A 14,794-nucleotide genomic window follows, 5' to 3' on the forward strand; every position below is an offset into this window, starting at 1 on the left:
CAGAGTTAAACAGGAATATGAGACGTGTAAGTTTAGAAGACTAAGAATTTTATGTAAGTATGGTGGTAGACTCTCAGAAGGTCTTTAAAAAATCAGAAGGATTTGGGGGAGGTGGGGAAGGTGACCTAAATATGAGCCAGCCAGCCCAATATAACACTTGCAAGCCTCTAAAAATATAATTCACGATGATGCGTCATCAGTGCATTGGTGGCAATGGAGGGTCAGAACTTATGTTAGGTGTTATTTGTTTTAACTCCCCTGAAGTTGCTGGTAAATCAGAAAATCGGAATTGTTTTAGCATGGAAGGAAGAAGAGGAAAGGTGAGGGTAACTGGATTTATGGGGCCAACTGGCAGACCATGGTTCCCAGGGGCAGACATAGCTTTACAACATGAACTGACAATAATTTCTAACGATTCTCCCAAGCCCTCAAAACCCCCAAACCTGCTTGTATGAAGTGGTCTTTCTTTAAAATCAATGCCTAAAAGAGATCTTACTGCTCCCATGGGGTAGTTGAGATGGGAAGTTGCTGAGAGGGGAAAGGCTGAGCATCAGAAAGCCTAGTTTAGACCTCAGTGCTTAAATTGCCTTTATAGGACAGAGAAAAGACTGGCGAGTGACTCAGATTCAAATGTTGTGATTCAAAGAGCTTTTCTATTTGAGTCATACCCAAGGAGAGCCCTATTCTTATTCTAGGTTTAGAATTGCCTCTAGGTTCGTGCTCAGAATCACTACACCAAGGGGCACACTCAAGATGTCCACTCTGGTCAACAGCAACTTGGAACAGACTGGGGTTGGTGTCGTGATGAATTTCAGTGCGCCCATGGATTCCCCTGAGAACTTGAGTTGTAGCTCCTTGAAGTGAGGGGGGTTGGTCATGGACGAACTGAATGTTGCCAGTGGCCATTCTCCAGACCTTTAGCCTGCCCTGCAGATTTCCAGGATGAGCAGGGTCTCCCGAGATTCTTGGAACTAGGGATGAGGTAGAGCTCCTGTAAACTCTTCAGTTGCCATCAGTGAGTGCAATTGTCCTTCTATCTCTTCCCGAATCCTTCCATTGCCCATCCCAACCTTGCCCTTTACAACCAGAAATCCCAGAGGTGACATTGTCCCTAAACTGAACGTAAAGCTTTTGTCTGACACCATGCACACTTTAGGGCTTCAGACAGCTCAGCACCTGGGCAGCTCATTACATTCATCAAATGTGATGCGACCACGAAAGCTGTTTGGGGGAAGAGGAAATAATAAAATTAGCCTGATTCATGCTAAGAAGTTACTATTGATAGAAGCATATTTTGAAACTATAACATGATTCATATGTGCTAAATAACTAGTAGAAGTCAGTGTCACTGACAGCCTCAAATTAGACACACTGAACATTCAAATCTCAAACTTGACTCTTAAAAATGCTTTTCTCTTACTACCACAAAGAGTCAGTAGTGAGACCCACTCTTTTCTCAAACTGTGTCTTAATGAATGTGAGGACCATAAAGCAGAAAACAACAAAAGGATAGTTGGACTGTGTAACACAACTAAGAAAGATACTGCGTAAATCCAAGGATGAAATATTTTGATCCCAAACTATCTGCGATGGCTTGGGAGAATGTGAAGACCTTGGAGGGCAAAAGACAGGATCTAGATACAGTGCCGTCTCTGCATAACTAAAGCTTGAGGCTCGGAGGGCTCTGTTTTCTCATCTCTAAAATTATGATGAGGGAAAGAGCATATCAGATGAATTCCAAGATCTCTTTTCTGCAGTAGATTCTATTCAGTTCTACAAAGACTATTCTAGGATGACTTTGCAGAAAATTATAAAACCCAGTACCTGCAGAAAAATGAGGCGAGACCTAACAAGAGATATCAGACTTGTGATGCAGACATTTTATTTGAAATTGAAAATCCCTTCTGAAATCCAATCATCATAATTTTTCAGGCAATCAGTACTTAGTGTTTTCAGGTAAGTCATTGTGATGACCTTGGAAAATGGAGAAAGAGATGATTTCCAAAATCTGTTATTTCATCAATTTCTAGGGCTATTAACAAGGTCAGTATCATCAGATCCCACTCCAGGATGTACAAACTTTAATAATGAATCTCTTTTCACTGACCAAGGATTTCCTCTGCCCACCCTCCCACCTTAGTTCTCTGTTAGGGCTTTTCAAACAACTGGAAACACCTCTTAGTTAATCAGTAGCTAGGTCAGCAGTGGCAATCAAATGCGTTGAGTGTTTCAAAGCCCCCTGCAAATCAAGATCACATTGATCACAAGACTCTGATTTCACGGCACCTTAGTCTATCTCACTTGCAAAAAGATGTGAGTTCCATGTATGGAAAGAAATTAGATACAGGAATATCAATCATTCTTCTTTCCCCTTTCCTCTCTTTACCCTACCCCAGTTTCTCCCCCTTTTTCTTCTATTTTGAATTGAATTCTGTATAACAATCCCTCCTTTTATAAGTTCTTTCCACTTTTCCAGAACTCAGCTAAGAACGTAAGTTGTTTTCACATAGGCTGAAACCTCTACAGCCTGTGTTAGAAGAACCATCTCTCTGGTAACCTTTTTCAGACCTTGATGATTTCCAAACAATTCTATCTGAGGGTAAGTAGTGACCTCTATTGAATAAAAAACTACGTAATCATCATTTGAGGTATGATTTTTTTAAGTCTGTAATAAAATAATTATTAAAGTTTTCAGTTCATTATGTGTGTTCCATTCCCTTTCAAGCTCGCAGTCATTTGGTCTTCTTGATCTTTAAAAAAAATTAATTCTATCTACTGTTCTTTCTAAAACTGCTTCATCGAGTTTCCCATTCAAGGTGCACTTGACTGACAACCAACACCTTCATTTGGACTATCTACCCTTGTACTTCCAATTTCAGTCTCATATTTGAAACCACTGCTGGATTCTCTGCTAGACACATCTTTCCTTCTTCACAAAACTTGTTTCTCCCACTTGGCAATCACTTGAGTCTCTCAAATCTCAGGTTCAGCCTTTCTGAGAATATCCCCAACCCACAAAGTATATATATATATAAAGTCTTATACCCTCAGATAACCCTCTAAAGGTAAAGGAACCCCACCCACATGATTTCTGTTACTGCCATAGCAGTACAAAAATATTAATTTTGATAACTCAGTGCTTTTGTTGAAGAGTCACAATTTTATGCCTGTTTTAGTCAGCTTTTGCTGCAAAAGTAAACCCAAACTAATAAGTTTATAACCACAAACATTTACTTCTACACCCACACCACGTGATGGCTCCTGGTTGGCTAAGGTTCTTCTCCAGGCAGAGGACCTAACTATAGGTCTGCTTGTATTCTCATTCAGAGTTCCTAGTTGAAGGAGCAGCTCCCATCTGGGACATGTTGTTGGCATAAAGACAGAAGTATAAGAGGCTGAGGCAAGTTGAAAACTATATCTAAAACTTCTGCTTGGGGCACCTGGGTGGCTCAATGGGTTAAGCCTCTGCCTTCAGCCTGGGTCATGATCTCAGGGTCCTGGGATCAAGGCCCACATCGGGCTCTCTGCTCAGCAGGGAGCCTGCCTCCCCCTCTCTCTCTGTCTGCCTCTCTGTATACTTGCGATCTCTCTCTCTCTGTCTGTCAAATAAATAAACAAATAAAATCTTTAAAAAAATTAAAAAAAAATAAAACTTCTCCTCAAATACAGCATGCAGCATGTCATCTCATATTAATTTGGCCAAAGCGCATCTTAGACAGAAACCAAAAGTCAGGGGCGCCTGGGTGGCTCAGTGGGTTAAGCCGCTGCCTTCGGCTCAGGTCATGATCTCAGAGTCCTGGGATCGAGCCCCGCATCAGGCTCTCTGCTCAGCGGGGAGCCTGCTTCCTCCTCTCTCTCTGCCTGCCTCTCTGCCTGCTTGTGATCTCTCTGTCAAATAAATAAATAAAATCTTAAAAAAAAAAAAAAGAAAGAAACCAAAAGTCAATGTGATAGGGATATAAAATCCTCTTACAGGAAACAGATGAGTAAAAAATCAAGAATTTTAATCAAATCTACCACATCCAGTCTCTGATAAAGCTTTACTACCAACTTACTTTTCAAATGTTTCTTGGAAAGACTATGTGTATATATATTATTCATTTGACTGCTGTCACTCTTTCATTTTACATAAACACTTCATCCTATTCACTCTTTTTCTGGAGAATCTGCCACTACTTTTTATTTCATGGAAAATTAATATGCTGCAAAAAAATGTCTCATGGGAGACTAAATTCATAATGAATTTCTTCACTTTACAATATTTAGACATGCTAGGTGATTCGTCCTATTGAGGTGTGTTTGATCTGAAATGGCATTTAGTTTCAAAGGAGAGAAAATACATGTTGCCTTGTGAATTCTCACAAACCTACAGTGTTTTCCAAACATATAAATCCTTCTTAAAAATAAAACAACAACAAAAAACCTTAGTACACTGACAGCGTAATTATTATTGTAATGTTACTTAAATGTACAGAATAAAGGGGCGCCTGGATGGCTCAGTCGTTAAGCGTCTGCCTTCGGCTCAGGTCCTGATCTCAAGAGTCCTGGAATCGAGCGCCACATCGGGCTCCTTGCTTGGTGGGGAGCCTGCTTTTCCCTCTCACACTCCCCTTGCTTGTGTTCGTCTCTCCCTGTGTGTCTCTCTCTGTAAAATAAATAAATAAAATCTTTTTTAAAAATTGCAAGTGTCGAAACAGTCATTTTAAGGCTCTGAGAGTTGACCAAGTGCAAAAGCAAACTAAGAGGTGTTTATTCATGAGGAACTGCAGGAATTTGGTAAAAAAAATCGGAAGTCTGCAGTCTTTTTGCCTGAGGTACCTTCCTTCCTACTCACCCCCGGCTCGGTCAGTATATTGCTGTAGCAGGACAGGGCTGGCAGTGAACACCGCAAGCTTCTGCCAGAAGGAGAAGGCCTCATTTGGAGTGAAGGACAAAAGTTCATGCCAAACAATATTATTACCAAAATTAGCAAGCTAGTAGGAAACAAGTGTGGAAAACCCATGGCTCTACTAGCCTGAGGTCCCACTTGGGGCAAACAGTGGACTAGTTACAAATTTAATGGGACAGTCTGGAAACGAAAGAGCCATAGACAAATTAGATAAACCCTCCACAGACTCCTGGACAAGTGAGGAATGACATGCATGTGCAGGGAAGACAAAAAAGGATTTGGTGGAAAGTAAAAAAGCCGAGGAAGACTTGCTTCTGGATGGCTCAGGCAGTATAACATGTGACTTTCAATCTCAGGGTTGTGAGTTCAAGCCCCACCTTGGGCATGGAGCCTACTTAAAAAAAAAAAAAAAAAAAAGCTGAGGAAGATTGGAAAATGCTTGAATCCATGGTCAGAGGAAGTAAGTCTTACAGGTTTGATGTATTTGAGCATAACCTCCACTGAAAGCATTACTTGACCACTAAGCTATGAAGACTCAAGGGAAACCTCTAGGAAATCAGACCAAAAAATAAATATAAGAATAATATATATATTTTTAAACCTGGGCAGAAGAGCCCCTGGGTGGCTCAGTCAGTTAAGCTTCTGCCCTCACTTCATGTCATAATCCCAGAGTGCCCAGATGGAGCCCCTATGGGGTCCCTGCTCAGCAGGGAGTCTGCTTCTCCCTCTTCCCCTACCCCCCCCCCTCATGTTCTCTCCCTCTAGCAAATTTAAAAAAAAAAAAAAATCTTTAAAAAAAAAAAAAGCTGAGCAGAGATATCAGCAGCCACAGACCATGAGGGAGACAGAGTCTGTAAGTTAAGTTCAGACAAGTTACTGGAAAAAAAATCCCTCAAGAGAGAAAAGTCAGAATCTGGAGTTTCTGTGAGTTATTATCTAAAATGCTCATTTTCAACAGCAACAAAAAATGGAGTCATGCAAAGAAATAGTAACATCTAATCTTTACTCAGGAAAAAAAAAATCAGTCAGTGGAAACAAACTTTGAGTGGGCCCTGATGTTGGTTTTAGCAGACAAAAAACTTCAAAGCAGCTATTTAAAATGTTTTAAAACAGAAAGAAAGCCATGCTTAAAGACTTAAATAAACTGTGAAACAAATAGAGAATCTCAAGAAGAGAAACAGAAAATACAAAAAAGAACGAAATAAAAAAAAACGAAATATTGACTCTAAAGTTGTAAAGTACATTAACTGAAGTGGAAAATTCACTAGACGGATTCAGTAACATCAGCAGATTGGATATCATACAAGAAAGCAACAGTGAGAAGGAAGATAAATCAAGAGAAGCTATCCATTCTGAAGAGCACAGAGAAAAAAAAGATCGAAGAAAAATAAGCAGAACTTCAGACATCTGTGGGACAATATCGAGCATACCAAGGAATGTGTAATGAGAGTCCCATTAAGGCACAGAAAGTTTATCTGAAGAAATAATGGCTGAACCCCACATTTGATGAAAAACATTTCAGATCCAAGGGCAGCAAATCTCAAGTAGAATAAACACAAAGAGATCTGTATCTGGGCTTGTCATAGTTCAACTGCTGAAGCTAAAGACAAGGGGAAATTTTGAAAAACCAACTGAGCCAGCCAGGCCCCCCTAAACATAGACATATTTTAAACTTATGGGGCACCTGCATGGCTTGGTTGGTTGAGCTTCAGACTCTTGATTTCAGTTCAAGTCATGATCTCGGGGTTGTGAGATTGAGCCCTGAGTCTGTCTCCATGCTCAGCGGGAAGTTTGCTTGAGATTTTTCTGTCTCAAAAAATTCATAGGAACGGTGAAACAGTGGAGGCCAGTGGCATTCAGATTCAAAATGCTGACAAGAAATAAACTATAAACCAAGAATTCTATATCCAGGAAAACTATCCTTCAAAACTGAATATCACTTAGCAATTTTTAAAAAGGATACATGCAGTAATGCGGGTGAATATCCAGTTAATTAAACTGAGTGGAGAGAGAAAAAAAAAAACCAGTCTCAGAGGATTATATTCTGCATGATTTTATTTATATGACATTATTCAAATAACAAAATTCTAGAAATGGAGACCAGGGATGCCTGGCTGGCTTAGTCCGTAGACCCCGCAACTCTTGCTATTGGGGTTGTGAGTTTGAACCCCACCTAGAGTGTAAAGATTACTTTAAAATATAAGAGAAAGATCGAAAGAGAGAGAGGGAGGGAGGGAGGGAGGAAGGAAGGAAGGAAGGAAAGGAGGAAGAATTGAGAGAGAGAGAGAGGGACAGGGGAGGGAGGGAGGGAGGGAGGGAGGGGAAAAGGTACAAATGGAGACCAGATTAACAACAGGTGCTAGGCATTAAGAAGGGAATAGTTTGGGAGGTAAGTGGGTGTGGCTGCAAAAAGGCAACTGACTGGGGGCGTCCTTTTATCTAACGAAATATTCTGTATCTTGACTGTATCAATGTTAATATCCTAGTTGAGCTATAGTACTAGAGTTTTGCAAAGGTTACCAACTGGGGGAAACCAGATAAAGGGTACCCAAGAACCTCTCCATATTATTGTATTATATTACTGAGTGTGAATCTACAATTATCTCAAAATAAAAAGTTTAATTTTAAAAATTCTGTGTAAAAATAAACATATACATTTTTTAAAGAAGATTTTATTTTTAGGGGCACCTGGTTGGCTCAGTCAGTTAAGCATCTGCCTCCAGCTCAGGTCATGATCCCTGAGTCCTGAGTGGGGCTCCCCTATCAGCAGGGAGTCTGCTTCTCCCTCTCCTTCTGCCCGTCCCCCTACTGTGTTCTCTTTCTGTCTCAAATAAATCAGTGAAATCTTAAAAAAAAAAAAAAGATTTTATTTTTAACTTATTCTTACACCCAATGTGGGGCTCAAACTCACGACCCTGAGATTAAGAATCACATGCTCCACCAACTGAGCCAGCCAGGCCCCCCTAAACAAAGACATATATTAAACTTAAGGATCACCTGCATGGTTCAGTTGGTTGAGCTTCAGACTCTTGATTTCAGTTCAAGTTGTGAACTGAACTGTGAGATTGAGCCCTGAGTCCATCTCCATGTTCTGCGGGAAGTTTGCTTGAGATTGTCTCCCTCTGTCCCTCCCCCGCACCCCTCTCTCAAATAAATAAATCTTAAAAAAAAAAAATGAACAGGCCAATCAAAAGACAGAATGTCAGACCAGCTAGACAATAATACAAATGTCTGGTGCATAAATAAAATGTGTTTTATCCAAACAACAGAATTTATTCAGCCATAAACATGAAAACCTCAGATACATGCTATGAGATGTATGACTGTCAAAAGCATTGTGCTAAATGAAAGAAGCCAGATGCAAAAGATTCCATGTACAAGAAACTTCCAGAAAAGGAGACTATCTAGAGATAGTAGGTAAGTGATTGCCTGGAGCTAGAGGGGGGACCAGGGATTGACTTCACATGGGCAGAAGAGATCTTGTGAGGAAAATTAAAGTGCTTCAAAACTGCATTTGGTTGCACAACTGTATGGATTTACTAAAAAGTCATTGAACTGCACAGTTACACTGGTTGACTTTTGTGGCATATAAATTATACTTGAATAAAACTGTTTACAAAATTAAATGTAAACACCCAATGCTTATACTTTGAAAACCTACTCATGAAATTATTAACCCAAAAGTTATTTAGAAATTAAGCATAGGTCAAACTGCCAAACTCATAAAATTCAAATTAACGTTTTCCAGAATACAACTGAGAAATTCAAAGATACCATCTAATAAACTATTTTTCTTAAATATTATTTATTCATTTATATGATGCCACAAGCTGATATGCATAAAGACAAGATCAACTCAAAAAGCCCTCTCTCGGGCGCCTGGGTGGCTCAGTCTGTTAAGCGGTTGCTCAGTTCATGATCCCAGAGTGCTGGGATCGAGTCCCACATTAGGCTCCCTGCTTGGCGGGGAGCCTGCTATTCCCTCACCCTCTTCCTGCCACGCCCCCTGCTTGTGGTTTCTCTCTCTCTGCCTTTCTCTCTGTCAAATAAATAAATGAAATCTTTTTTTAAAAAATCCTCTCTCACGGTGAATATCACCGTTATTGATCCGGCACAGGTTTTTTTGTTTTATTTATTTATTTATTTATTTGACAGAGAGAGTAAGTGAGCACAAGCATGGCGAGCAGCAGAGGGAGAGGGAGAGACAAGCTCCCGACTGACCAGGGAGCCTGAGGCAGGGCCCCGGGATCATGACCTGAGCCAAAGGCAGGCTCTTAACTGACTGAGCTACCCAGACATCCTTGGCACAGGTTTTTTTAAGGCAACAATGTCTGGACTACAATGTGCCCCATGGCAGTTCAATTCTCTGATTGCTTTTCTCCCTCCAAACTATTGTAAAACTTTTCTTTATACAGTTGGACCACAACGTGATTTGGCTTTACTTAGTGCCTAGATGTCATTGACTAGAACATAAGCTGCACAGGCCCAGAGACTACTTGTGATTCACTGCTGCGTCTCCAAACCAGAGAACAGTGCACAGCATATCGCACATATCAAAAGAATGAATGAATGAATTTACACAGAAAGACCACTTCTGGAGTGCCTGGCTAGCTCAGTCGGAAAAGCATGTGACTCTTAATTTCAGGGTCATGAGTTCAAGCCCCACATGACATGTAGAGATCACTTAAATAAGTGAAACTTAAAAAAAAAAAAGACCACTTCTATTATGTGCTATTACTTCACAACATGACTCTGAAACACTATATCATTTTCAAATGACAGTATCGTAGTCAGGAAATGAGAAACTAACGTCTTATTCTATGAAAGCGATTTTCAGTCACAAATTAACACTGTAAAAAAAAAAAGAAGAGGTATTTTATTTTCTATCTTTAAATCTAGGAAGAATTATATAACGGTAGTTGTGGAATGAGTGTTAACATCTTGACATTAGGGTGGGTAGTGGAGTTGGACATGCTTACCAACACATTTAAGGCTAAAGTCTTTGGTGGATCATTGGGCATCAAAAATCATATAGATGAAGTCTTCCTCTGTTCTAAAACTGTTTGTCAGTACTGCTTTTCAGCCTGTTTCTCCCACCCTATCAGATAATTTGAGGTAGGTTCATATTAATTTTTAAATTAGCACCTAATTAAAAACTAAAATTAAAAATTCTCCTGCAGAGGGGTGCCTAGGTGGCTCAGTGGGTTAAAACCTCTGCCTTAAGCTCGGGTCATGATCCCAGGTTCCTGGGATCAAGCCCCACATGGAGGGGGGAGTCTCTGTTCAGGGGGGAGCCTGCTTTCCCCTCTCTCTCTCTGCCTGCCTCTCTGCCTACTCGCAATCTCTGTCTGTCAAATAAATAAACAAAATCTTTTTTAAAAAATTCTCCTGCAGAACTCACAAATGCTAAAGGACATGTTGTGTGGATCGCAGTTTAAGAGGCACTGGCCTAAATCATTATGCATTTCACCTGGTAGTGTCTCCAAGTTTCATGAGTATATTTCATTAGTGTCCCCACTAAAAGCATGAAATAGTGCTTCAGCGAATTAGTCTGTTGGGAAGGGTATTCTACATATTAAGTTTTTTATGAAAAAACCTGCTTTTAAATATTTTTCAGGCCCAGCTCATTCCTAATGTGTTTTATGATGGCGAATTCTGAAATCTCAGCCAAGTATTCCTTCCAGTGCTAAAGCAGATTCTTCTTGGCTGGGAGTGAAGGGTGGCTGCACGGTGGAGAGGGAGACCAGGAAGTAAAGACAGTTCACCAGCAACCTTCTGGCCTACTCCCTGGCAGAGGCAATGGCAACCACTTGGGAAAGAAGACTAGTCAGTTGTACACCTAATTCCACACACAACCCCCACCCCCAGAATGTCAGCTATGACCCCTTTGCATGTGGGTGTCTTACACACATAGAATTCATTCCCTCTGTTCACTGATATAAACCAATACTAACTAGTGCCACGTGTAGGTTGTACAGTGTGCTAGCTGCTGGGGTTACAGTTGTGAACAAGACACAGTCCCTGCACGAAGGAGCTCACACAATCAGGTAAATAGATAAACTGAGTATCACAATGCCGTGTGGTCAGTTCTGACATCTGACAGAGATGCCTTCTGAAGGACAGAAGGGAAACATCCAACTTGCTTGAGATCCGAGAATGCTCCCTTGATGAAGGATGGATTAATCGGGGGTTGGAGAGAAGTAAGACCAAGAAGGCAGATGTTGCAAGAAGAGAGAAATTTGAGTAAAAGCGCTAAGCGCTAAGGCAGGAGAGAACTAAGAAGCTTGGAACTGAAAGGGAGGTGTGTCTGTTTTCTTAATCTCTCATCCATCCATCCACCCATCCTCCCACAAACCCTCATTAATTATCTCACATTCCAGGGGCTGGGCTAAGTAGCGTATATTCAAATGCTATTAAGATTTGACCCCTATTACTCTAGAGAACCAGAATCCAGTGTTTGAGGAGAGACCTAAGTGAATGAGGGACCTCCCATCCATTTCTCCAATCTGCTCAATTCTCTCCATCTCTACCACCAGGCTGGTCTATGCTACCCATCACCTCTTGCCTGAAACATGACGACAATAACCACATCATTGTTTTCCTTGCTTTGGCCCTCTCCCATTTGCCCTTCACACTGAGGACAGTGACTTTCTGAAATGCAAATCTGATTCTGCCATTGCCTTTGCTCATCACACTTCAATGGCTTCTCTCTGCTTCGAGACTAAAGGCAAAATGCCTTGGTGTGGCCCTGCCTGATCTTCTACCAGCTCTTCAAACCAGCCTCTCCAGCCTCAACTTCTACTTTCTCTCTCACTCACTTCTACAGCCACACAGGCCTTCTTCGTGTCCTTGCTCTCACCACGTCCCTCCCTTCTGCCGAATGGCCTTTCACATGCTGTTCCCTGTGCATGGAATGCCCTTTGAGAAATGTACCCTTCCTCAGCCTTAGAGCTCAGTGTAACTCACATTTCTTTTTCTGGAAAGAAGGCTTTACTGACGTCTGAGATCTCCTCACACTCCCTCACGGTCTCTCATTTGCACCATTTATCACTGTTATAATCATAGATCTATTTATGTAACTGTACGAATAAGGCCTATTTCCCTCACCACAGGGTGAGCGTATATTTTTCCTTACTAGCAAAAACAACTCCTAATTCAGTGCTCAATAAATATTTATTGGATGAATGAATGAATGAACACATATGGTGTGGCAGGTTGCACTTTCCAAAAATGGCCACAGTGTCTCCCATCCCACAGGCTCTCTCAATGTGTGGCTTCAAGGCGCCTCCTGCAGAGAGGTGGGAACTATGTTTCCTCCTCTTGAATCTGGGCAGGCTGTGACTATAGCAGAAGTGATGTCGCGTGATACAGAAGCAGAAGTGAATCTAGGCCAGAAAAGGCAACAGCCTGTGCCTGGTTCTTTTGAGATTTTCGTCCTTGGAACTCAGCCACCAAGCCATGAGGAAGTCCAAACAGCCCCTAAGATAAAGAACTCAGCCCTCATTCCACAGCCCGGGCTGAACTCCCAGTTGATAACCAGCGCCATCTTGCAGCGATGTTTGTGACCCATCTTGTAAATGGATCCTCCAGCCCCTGGGCTGAGCCACCCCACTAGCCCAACGTGGAGCAGTGTGAAACCACCTCTGCAAAGACCTGTCCACAGATACATGATGGCTCCTGTTTGAAGCCATGAAGTTGGGATGGTTTGTTACACAGCAACAGATAACTGGAATATATAGTAAAAGAGATTTGTACATAACTGACAAAATATCCAAATTAGGTTGTCAAGATGGCTAAATCTTGAATATCTGATCACTCACAAAAACACTTTTCAACCAGCCATTTTAATAATTGAATAGAATAGAAGCAACTGGGGCACCTGGGTAGCTCAGTTGGCCAAGCATTTGCCTTCTGCTCAAGTCATGATCTCAGGGTCCTGGAACTGAGCCCTGCATCAGGCTCCCTGCTTAGTGGGGAGTCTGCTTCTTCCTCTCTCTCTGCCTTTTCACCTGCTTGTGCTCTCTCTTTCTTTCTCTCTCTCTCCCTCAAAGAAATAAATAAAAATTTAAAAACTTACAAAAAAAAAAAAAAAGCCAGATCTTGAATCTAGCTACCTGGGTTTGAATCCTGGCTTATCATTTGTTAACTGTGTCACTGTAGCCAAATTACTTATTCTTTCCAAGGCTCTCAGTTTCTTTAGCTGTACAATGGGTACAAAATGGTACCCCTTCTGGAGGTTTGCCAAGAAGGTTAAAAGGGATAATCCATATGAAGCACTGAAGAGAGGCATAGCCATAGGTAGTGCTCAGTAAATACCAACTCTTTCATTGTAGCCATCATGACTCATTGCTTCCAGTTTCATCTTACTTGGGCAATCTCCACAGGGCCTTTATAGAATGATAATGTTATGAAACAATCTTGAAATAAAGGAGTCAGTTTATAATTTTTAAGACCACCTCCCACTGTATCAAATCATTCCCCATCCCCTTTCTGTTGTCTTCATGTTTGTTGCAATTTTAAGTTCACCAGGGGAAGAACAACCCTAGCTCTTGCTCTAGTAACTTGGGGAGCCAGAATATCATTTACAAAATTAAGACCAGCAAATGATACTATAGTGTTTTCAACAAATTTCCAGAAATGATGCTTACCTTACTTCCAGGGAATTGTTTAACAAAATTTCAAGTAAATCCAGATGAATAACTGTTGAAATGTGATCATAATGTTTTCCCAGTAAGGTTAAAAGAATAATGCACTGTTTCCTTTCTCAAAGGCTGTATCTGCATAATGCTGTGGAATTTTACTACATTAGAGCATAATTCATACAATAAAATGGATTAAGACAACTGAAGACTTGGGACACCTGGGTTGGTCTGTCAGTTAAGCATCCAGCTCTTGATTTCAGCTCAGGTCCTGATCTTAGGGTTGTGAGATCGAGCCCCGCATCAGGCTCTGTGCTCTGTGAGAAGTCTCCTTGAGATTCTCCCCCTCCTCTCCCTCTGTCCCTTCCTCCATTCAAACTCAGGTGATCTCGCTCTCTTTCTTTTTTTCTAAATAAGTGAATAAATCTTGGAAGAAAGAAAGAAAGAAAGAAAGAAAGAAAGAAAGAAAGAAAGAAAGAAAGAAACGGAAGACTTAAAATCAACTAGGCTGGAAAATCAACTAGATTCTAGACAAGGAGGAAATTCTCTTCAACTCCACCATGGGATCCAAGCCTGCAATACAATATCAGTGTCAGAAAATTTGTTTACATATTACAGTTAATATGAACAAATTACTTATGTTTACCCATGATGTGAATCTATGTTTTACTACATGTATATTTTAACATGGGAATAAAATAATGAGTATTAGTTGATAATGAATAGACAGTTTGCATACCTAGTATTATTCTAGATGCTTTGCACAAATGGTCCTCTTAAATCTTCTTAGCACTACCATGTGGGAGATGAGATTACTATTCCTATTTTATAGATGAGAAAACTCAAGTTTAGAGAAGTAAAACAATTAGCAAAACTAGGATTTTAACATACATCTCTCCAACTTCAGAGACTTTCATTTTTTTAAAGATTTATTTATTTGTTTTAGAGAGAGAGCACATGCATGAGCAAGTGAAAGGAGGGTGGGGAGCAGGAAAGTGAGGGCAGAGAGAAAGGAAGAGAGAATCCACAAGCAGATTCCCCAGTGAGCTTGGAGCCTGGTGCAGGGCTTGATCCTCCCCACCCCAGCACCGGCGTTGAGACCGTGACCTGAGCCGAAATCAAGAGTGGGTCGCTAAACCCACTGAGTCACCCAGCTGTCCCCGACTTAGAGCCTTTCTTAAACACGATGCATTTGAACAGCTGTACTGCATTAAAATTAAGAACGTCTATTCTTCAAAAAACATTGTTAAGGAAGTAAGAAGAAAAA

Source organism: Lutra lutra, chromosome 11 (genome assembly GCF_902655055.1).
Source record: "Lutra lutra chromosome 11, mLutLut1.2, whole genome shotgun sequence".
Taxonomy (NCBI): Eukaryota; Metazoa; Chordata; class Mammalia; order Carnivora; family Mustelidae; genus Lutra; species Lutra lutra.